Genomic DNA, 8991 nt, shown 5'->3' with positions numbered 1-8991 from the left:
AGAGTGGAAGATCGGGTATAATATAATCAAGGTGAGCTTTACTAATTTTATTTTTTACAAAAGATAATTTCTCTTTTGTAGTAGGGGATAAGTGTTGAGAACTGTTTAAATCCGAATCCCCTTTCAAAGTAGTAAACAAATGTTGTAATTTATAAATAGGAATACCTAAGATGGGATGAAGCCAATTAATATCCCCCATCAATTTTTGAAAGTCATTAAGGGTCATAAGTTGATCTCTCCTAATTTGAACCTTTTGTGGGTGGATTTGTTTTTTAGCCAATAGATACCCCAAATATTGAATGGGGAACTGAGTTTGTATTTTTTTTAGGAGATATTTGTAAATTATAATGAATTAACTGTTGTTGTAAAACCTTAAAAACTTGATTTTGGAGGGTTACATTAGGGGTAGCCAATAAAATATCATTTATATAATGATAAATTAACACAGTTGGAAACTGATTTTTTACAGGATTTAAAGTCCTATGTATGAATTTTTGACATAAAGTAGGGCTATTAAGCACACCCTGGGGAAGAACCTTCCACTGATATTTTTGAGTGGGCTGCCCATTATTATATTTAGGAATAATAAAGGCAAACATCTTATAATTTTGAGGTTGTAATGGAATAGAGAAAAAACAATCTTTGAGATCTATGACCATTAATTTTTAACTTTGTGGGATAAGGGTGGCATTAGGAAGACCAGGCTGTAAACTCCTCATAGGTTGAATGTAAACATTTATAGTTTTAAGGTCAGTTAATAAACGCCATTTTTTACTTTTTTTTTTTTTTATACATGACAAAGACAGGGGAATTTCATGCAGAAGTACTTGGCTCTATATGCCCCTCAGCCAATTGTTTTTTTTGACTAACTCTTTTAAAGCCCCAAGTTTTTCTTTAGATAGTGGCCACTGTTCCACCCAAACAGGAGTGGTAGTTTTTCACTTTAATTGTAAGGGTTGAGGCTGGTGAACAGTGGCTATGAATTTAAAGGATTGTAGCCCATTTTGAACATCATATTTTTGGCAGCTGAAGAAATATAAGGACTGTTTAAAAAAGCACCAAATTGTTGTAAAAGATTTTGTTCCCAAAGATTAATATTGATAGGAACAATATAAAAAAAATTTGACCTTGTTGACCTTTAGGACCGACACAGGTTAAAGGTTTTATTCTTTGATAAACCATAGAAGCAGCACCCAAGTCAGTGAGTGTAACTGAAACTTGTTTTTTGTTTTTTTTTAATTGCATAGGCCACTGATTTAAATAAATGATAGACACATCTGTCCCCGTGTCAATTAACCCTTCAAAAACTATTTCATTAATGTGCAATGAACATAAGGGCTTTTGATTAGAAACTAAAGTTTCCTAAAAAACAGTTTTTCCTGTGCTACTGAACCCTCCCTGTCGAGATACCTCTCTAGATAGGAACGGAAAAAAGGCAATAAAAGTAATTGTGCAATGCGTTCCCCTGCCTCTAGGCGCATAAATTGTGAGACTTGTACCATAATAAGAATTGTATTAGTAAAATCAGGATCAATAATTTTTGGAATTACCATTAACCCCCGTATAGTACTGCTGTTTTGACCTAACAAAAGTCCTACATGTCCTTTTGGCAAAGGGCCACACACTCCAGTAGTTAATGTATATGCTCCTCCATTAGGAGACAAGGTATAAGGCTGAGTAATAGCTAAGTCAGTAGTGGCACTCTGTTTAGTTGCTGCATAAAGCTGGGAAACTGGGGTAAAGGGTGATATCCTTAAGGAGGACTTGAATTTATTCCTTGATGTTGTAGGCCATTGTTCACTGGGTATCGTGGTAGGCTTGTATTATAATTGTTGGGGCCCCAAGTCTGTGGGCCCCGGCTCCTGTTTTCCGGGAGAGGAGACAGTAAATTTTCACTTTTATCAGTTTTGGAACGACATTTATTTGTCCAATGTTGACCTTTGTCACAACGTTTGTACACCTCTGAAGGCAGCTTTCTGCCTTGAGGGATAAAAGTGCTCAATTTTTTACGACATTTTTTCTTGAAATGTCCAGGTTTACCACATTGAAAGCAAATACCTTGTTTGTTATTTTCTTTTAAGCTTTAGATAGGGCTCCAGCAAATAACTGAGCATTATAAATAGCCCCTCTAACACCAGCACAAGCTCTAATATATTTATCTAAATTGGCTCCACTGGCCAATGGGTCTTAACAATTTTTGACAGTCAGCATTAGCATTTTCTAAAGACAATGTTTGTAACAAAATTTTTGAAGTGGGGCCAACACCCACAGTTTTTAAGACAGCATCTTGAAGATGGGCTACAAAATTTGGATATGGTTCATTTGCGTCCTGTAAAATCTTTACAAAGGAGAGGGAAGATTTTCCTGCTATTTCTACCTTATTCCAGGCCCTTAAAAACAAAGTCTTGATTTGAGTAAGGGCGACATCATTTATGTCAGCCTGAGCATTAAGAGTAGCATATTGGCCCGTGCCTGTGAGTTGTTCCTCAGTGGGTTCTGGGGAATCACACGTAGTATTTTTTTCTAGCCTGCACATGCGCCTTGTCCATCCACCAGCTGTGCAATTGTAACCACTGAGAACGATCAAGAACAGCCTTCCCCAAAGTCTCCCAGTCTATAGGAATCATCAAATTTTCTGATGAAAAAGCATCAAGAAGACCAAGGACAAAAGGAGATTGAGGTCCATAGTTAGAAATGGCAGTTTTCATTTCTTTCAAAAATTTAAATTGTAAGGCAGTAAATTGGACATCATTGCCACCATTTGGAAACTGAGCATTAGGAGCAAAAGGAGCACGAATAATTGGAAACAAATTCAGCTCCTCAAATTGTCTTATCTTTTCCTTTTCTCCCTCCCCCAATGGCAGGAAAGGCACTGAGAAAACTTTGCCAGACAAAGGTAAGGAAGCTGGGGGGTTGGAGGCACTGAAAAATCCCCTTCTAACGGGGCAGAAGGAAAAGAAACAGGGAAAGCTCGCAAAGGTGAACTAGAAGAATGTATCTGTAATATCTGTTGAAGCATTCCCATAATACGCTGCATGTCAGAATTCCCCTTAGAAGAAGGAAGAGTTGGCTCTTCCTCTTCTCCCCCTTTTGCTACCCCCCTATCCTCTGTTATCCTGGCATAAATGGGCTCTATTTCAGATTTTTTTTTTTCCAAATCCTTAGATACCTTTCCTCCTGTGGCTACATCACCACACTCTGAATCAGTCTCAAGTAACTCTAATGCCTGAGTGATAGAGTTACACAAGGTCCACAAATTTAGAGGCATAGTATCCCCTAACTGGTGAGCTCTACGCAGAGCTTTTACTACCTGTAACCATTCTCTCGGATTCAGCTGCACTTTAGTCTGATACTGAAACCAGTAACAATGTTGTTCAACATGGGCAAACAATCACTTCAAAGTCTTTTCTTTCACTTCTACTCCTATAGACAGCAACAGTCCTTGAAACAGCTGTAAATATTCTGAGGCCAGAGAGGTAGAATTCCCCAAAATTATCCCGTGGGTCCCCCTTCTGTACTTACACACCCGGTGTGCTCCCCCTCCGGTTCCTTGCTCTCTTGGAGCCACGGACCCTGCTCGCTGCACCAGTTGTTGGGGTCCGCGTGTTTCCTAAACAAAGGAATGAACACACAAGACAACACAGGACAAGACATACATGGCGGCCGCGCCAAATGGCACACTCTGCTTTATTGTATCCAGCCGTTTGCGGAATGTGACCAAGTCATGGGGCACGTGTTGCTTCTCTGACCTTTCCTTGACTCCCAAGATCAGTAAACATTGACCAGTTCCCAGAGCCCACTGTTTACAGCTGGCTCCTTTGTCCTTTCTGTTTGCAGAGAAGGACCATCCTGCTTTGTCTGCAAGAGCAGGGTTTATCGGGAACGTCTCGTTTGTGAGCACGCAGTCCTCTACAGCACCCGGCCCAACTTTTATCATAGTGAAGAATTACGCAGTCCTCTACAGCACCCGGCCCAACTTTTATCATAGTGAAGAATTATAGGGATTACCTGAAAAGACTGCTCACTGTATATACTGCCTATTCCTTGGGGGTAGTAAGAGTTTGTTTGTTTGTTTGTTTACGTTTATAGAATGAAAATCCAGAGGTTAGGAAACAAGATTTATGTAACTGATCTGATCGTTGCAAAGCCTCTCTAAGGTCTTTTCTTGGAAGAAAATATATATATATATAAGTGTAGCACTCAATATTTATTTGATAATGTTCCTCACTGCAGTATGACTGAACTTATAAATTATTTGCTTTTTTGTTTTTTTTTGTTTGTTTTTTCCAGATGGAGTCTCGCTCTGTTGCCAAGGCTGTAGTACAATGATGTGATCTCAGCTCACTGCAACCTCTGCCTCCCAGGTTCAAGCGATTCTGCCTCAGGCTTATGACCAGCTGGGTTTACAGGCACCCATGATCATGCCCGGCTAATTTTTGTATTTTTGTAGAGACAGGGTTTTGCCAACTTGGCCAGGCTGGTCTTGAACTCCTCAGGTGATCCACCTGCCTCGGCCTCCCAAAGTGCTGAGATTCCAGGTATGAGACACTGTGCCTGGCCCCGCCTCACTTTTTTTTTTTTTTTCTTATACAGATGGGGTCTCACTTTCTCACCCAGTCCAGAGGGCAGTGGCCAATCATAGCTCACTGTAACCTTGAGCCCCTGGGCTCAAGCGATCTTCCCACCTCAGTTTCCTTACTAGGACTACAAGTGCACACCACCACACCCAGCTCATTTCTGCATTTAATTTATTTTTTTGGTAGAGATGGGGTCTCAAAGTGCTGTTATGCCCAACTAATTTTTTTCTTTTTCTTTTTGTAGAGATGGGGTCTTGCTATGTTGCTCAGGCTGGTTTCGAACTCTTGGCCTCAAGTGATTTTCCCACTTTGGCCTCTCAAAGCACGGGAATTACAGATGTAAGTCACCATGCCCAGCCTGTTTCCTATTTCTGAATGTGGTCATGACTCATGATGTCAGGAAGTATGCTAGCTGTCTTTCAACGTCAGGCAATAAGCTTGAAGATGAAAAGTCAGAGCTGAGGAATGCAGAGAGGCTATGATGATATTACTTAGCAGCTGAACACAGGGCAAAAACTGCTTCCGACAGATGTATTTCTTTATCATAGAAAAATAAACTCCAATTTATTGAAGTATTTGTAGCCAGTTTTATGTCACTTTAACAGAATATAGATACATAATACAAAGGAAGTATGGTGGCTATTACTTTTTTCCTGTTGAATACCTCTTCCTAGGTTTATTCTAGTCACAGACTCTATTCTCCAGGCTATAGGAGTGAATACCTGACCCAAACAGGACTTAGATTCTTCCTACTGAGAATTTGAAACTTAATCAGGAATACCCAAAGACAGAAGGAACTAACCTAATGACAACTTCCAGAAAGAAGGCTGAAGATCTCCAGCCCCTAGGATTTGTATCCTACTCAAGGTCTATCTATGAGTTACTCCATTAGCCTCTCAATAAATCTCCAGCTGGAGTTGGTTTCTGTTTATTTAAACCATTGGTTCTCAGCCAGGGGAGATTGTACTCTTCAATGGATCTCTGGCAATGTCTGGAAATATTTTTGGTTGACAACTGGCAGTGGGTGTTAGTGGCATCTAGTGAGTAGAGACCAGGGATTCTGCTAACATCCTGTAATGCACAGAACAACTCCCCACAACAAAGACTTACTCGGCCTCAAATGTCATTAGTGTTGAGAAATCCTGCTTTAAAACAGGAGTTCCTTAACTGATACAAAGAGGTTCTCAACAAAGCTGACTCAGGATCACCTCTGAAATGAGTGTGAAGGAAGAATGGGAGGTTTGAGGAGCAAGGAAAGGTATGGAATGGTCATTATGGGTGTGGGAGAGAGAAAGTGGAAAGTTGCTGGGCAGTACTTAGGGTCTGTCTGAGATTGATGACCGTGAATTTGGAGACATAGTTCCAGTGATTTTTCTCCTGCAATGTAGAGCTGCATGGCACAGACAAGAAGAAGGTATATGTTGGGTTCATCCAAGGTTGGGTTTCTGTCAGGTGAGAGCAGCAGAGGGAAAGAAAGGCAAGGAAGTTGATATTTGTATGGCAGTGATTTTACTGATTAACCAGAGTAATTAAGCTAGGTAATGGAGGTGGGGGCAGGAACGATGAGATAATTGATGGGATCAAGTGGATCCAGGAAACAGCCTTATTGGTACCCCTCAGAGGTTGTCAGAAAACAGAATTTCAGACTTCCTTGCAGATCTATTGAATCAGACTTTGGATTTATTTTATTTTTTGGAGACCGGGTCTCACTCCTGTCACTCAGGCTAGAGTGCAGTGGTGCCATCACAGCTCACTGCAGCCTCGCCTTCCCAGGCTCAGGTGATTCTCCCACCTTAACCTCCCAAGTAGCTGGGACTACAGATGTCTGCCACCACACCTGGCTAATTTTTTGTACTTTCAGTAGAGATGGGTTTTGCCGTATTGCTCAGGCTGGTGTCAAACTCCTGGGCTTAAGAGATTCACCTACCTCAGCCTCACACAATGCTGGGATTACAGGCCTGAGCCACCATGTCCGGTTACATTTTAAAACATTTTGTTTTGTTTTTTAGAGACAGTGTCTCTGTGTCACTCAGGCTGGAGTGCCCTGGTGTGATCATAGCTCACTGTAACCTTGAACTTCTGGGCTCAAGCAAGTGATCATCCTGCCTCAGCCTCCCAAGTAGCTGGGACTACAGGTGTTCAACATCAGACCTCTGGCTAGAATTTACATTTTAATAAGTTCCTGCTGATGCACATTAAATATTGAGAAGCCATGCATTAGTGGATTTGATGAAGGTAAAGAATTTCTGCACTGAGAATACTGAAAATATGATTCTGGGTGAATTATCTAGTCCAGAGGTTAGTAATTTTTTTTTTTTTTTTCTGTAAGGGGCCAAGAACCATACAGTTTCTGTCACAACTATTTAACTCTGCCATTGTAGTACGAAAACAGCCTGAGACGATAGATAACAGATACAGAAGATGGACAGATGTTGAAATTTGCTGTGTTCTAATAAGACTGTCAACAAAAACAAGTAATGGCAAGTAATGGGTTGATTTGACCCAAGGGCCATTGTTTGCTCATCCCTGATCTTGACCTTAATAACAACAACAACAACAACAACAACAACAGTAAGTCTTAGCTCCCCAGAAAAGTTTACCCTGAATTTTGTAGGTTCTGACTACTTACTATCTCTTGGAAGTAAGTATTCTCCCTCCCTCTTACCTTTTTTTATTTTTATTTTTGAGATGGAATCTCACTCTGTCACCCAAGCTGGAGTGCAGTGATGCGATTTTGGCTCACTGCAATCTCTGCCTTCTGGGTTCAAGTGATTCTCCTGCTTCAGCCTCCCGAGTGGCTGGGATTACAGGCATGTGCCACCATGTCCGGCTAATCTTTGTATTTTTAGTAGAGACGCAGTTTCACCATGCTGGCCAGGCTGGTCTTGATCTGCCCGCCTCGGCCTGCTAAAGTGCAGGGATTACAGGCATGAGCCACCGCACTCAGCCCCTCTTCCCTTTTCTTAACAAAATGAAGAATTTGATTTTGTAAGTAATTGGCCAGTTGATGTTCTGCAGGGTCCTAAAAGAGGAAGTAAGAAGGGAACTGAAGTCTTAGAAAACCAGAATCTCCTCGAAACCGTTGTTTTCACCCTAGAGTAGCAAGAGATGTAATACGGCTCAGGGTTCGCGTCAGCTGGTTCTCTGGGGTTGTTTCACTTTTATTTTCTTCTGGCCTCCAGCAAACACATTTTGAGTTTCTCAGCTGAGCCAAAGGAAATCAAGAAATCTCTTGAAATCAAGGAAATCAAGGAATCAATTACTTACACCAAGCTGAGCAAGAGACAACTTGAAGGCAGAGGTAGCAGTAATCAGACAGGATTTCCAAGGTAACAGGGCAGAAGTAGGGGCGAGGTGGGGAACAGAAATAAAAGTTACTGGACATCTCCTCACTAGGACTTTATTTTTATTTATTTATTTATTTATTTTGGGTTTTTTATTTTTTATTTTTGGTGTTTCTTTGTTTTGTTCTGTTTTGGTGTTTCTTTGTTTTGTTCGCTCTTGTGGCCCAGGCTGGAGTGTAGTGGGGCGATCTCGGCTCACTGAAACCTCTGCCTCCCATGTTCAAGCAATTCTCCTGTCTCAGCCTCCTGAATAGCTGGGACTACAGGTGCTCACCACCATGCCCGGCTAACTTTTGTGTTTTTAGTAGAGACTGGGTTTCACCATGTTGGCCAGGCTGGTCTCCAACTCTTGACCTCAGGTGATCTGCCTGCCTCGGCCTCCAAAGTGCTGGAATTACAGGCGTAAGCCATCGCATCTGGCCACCTTTCTAGCACTTTACATGTGTCATTGGAATCCTTACAATTAATTCAGCATTATTATCCCCAGGTTATAGGTTAGGAAACGGGGACCAATATATTATTAGACATTAATAAAGTACTTTGCGCTGGGCACGCTCTGCTTTACAAATATAAACTCATTTAATCCTTACCACAACTATATGAGGTTTGAACTATTGTTGCTTGCATTTTACAAGTGGGAAAGCTGTGCTTTAAAGAGAGGGGTTAAGTGCCTTGCTGGAGGCCATTAGCTAGTATGAATGGAGCTGGGTTTTTAATCCAGGTGGACAGGTTTCATTGTTCACGCTCTTAACCACTATACCGCCTAGATTCACTCTTTCCAGACTTGAACAACTACTCTGCTAGAAAATGCACCTGGCCTAGAGTTAGGGAACTAACTCGAAACCAGGCACATGTAATAAGCAGTAGAGCCAGGGTTGGGGTCCAATTCTGATGCTAAAGCTTATGTATTTTCCCTTGTCCAAGGTAGTGACTATGTTCTTTTTTTTTTTTTTTGTCTTAATTAGTATTATAGAACAGTTGGAATATACAAGGTAGTGACTATGGTTTTGTTGTTGTTGCTGCCTTTTTTTTTTTTTTTTGAGACAGAATCTCACTCTCTTGTCCAGGCT

The 8991-nt window shown here is 41.1% G+C and overlaps 1 protein-coding gene across 1 annotated transcript in view; it reads left to right on the top strand.

The window, feature by feature from the left end:
• The first annotated feature begins 7760 nt into the window (after positions 1 to 7760).
• Positions 7761 to 8991, top strand: part of NUCB2 (nucleobindin 2) — a 65931-nt gene continuing 64700 nt past the window's right edge. The window contains exon 1 of the mRNA XM_033208114.1: positions 7761 to 7906. The gene's annotated coding sequence lies outside the window, so the exon portion shown is untranslated. The remainder of the gene's footprint in view (positions 7907 to 8991) is intronic.

Source organism: Trachypithecus francoisi, unplaced genomic scaffold (genome assembly GCF_009764315.1).
Source record: "Trachypithecus francoisi isolate TF-2019V2 unplaced genomic scaffold, Tfra_2.0 Lachesis_group8, whole genome shotgun sequence".
NCBI lineage: Eukaryota > Metazoa > Chordata > Mammalia > Primates > Cercopithecidae > Trachypithecus > Trachypithecus francoisi.
The sequence above is the reverse complement of the archived record's forward strand: the minus strand, read 5'-3'. Positions and strand labels throughout refer to the sequence as shown.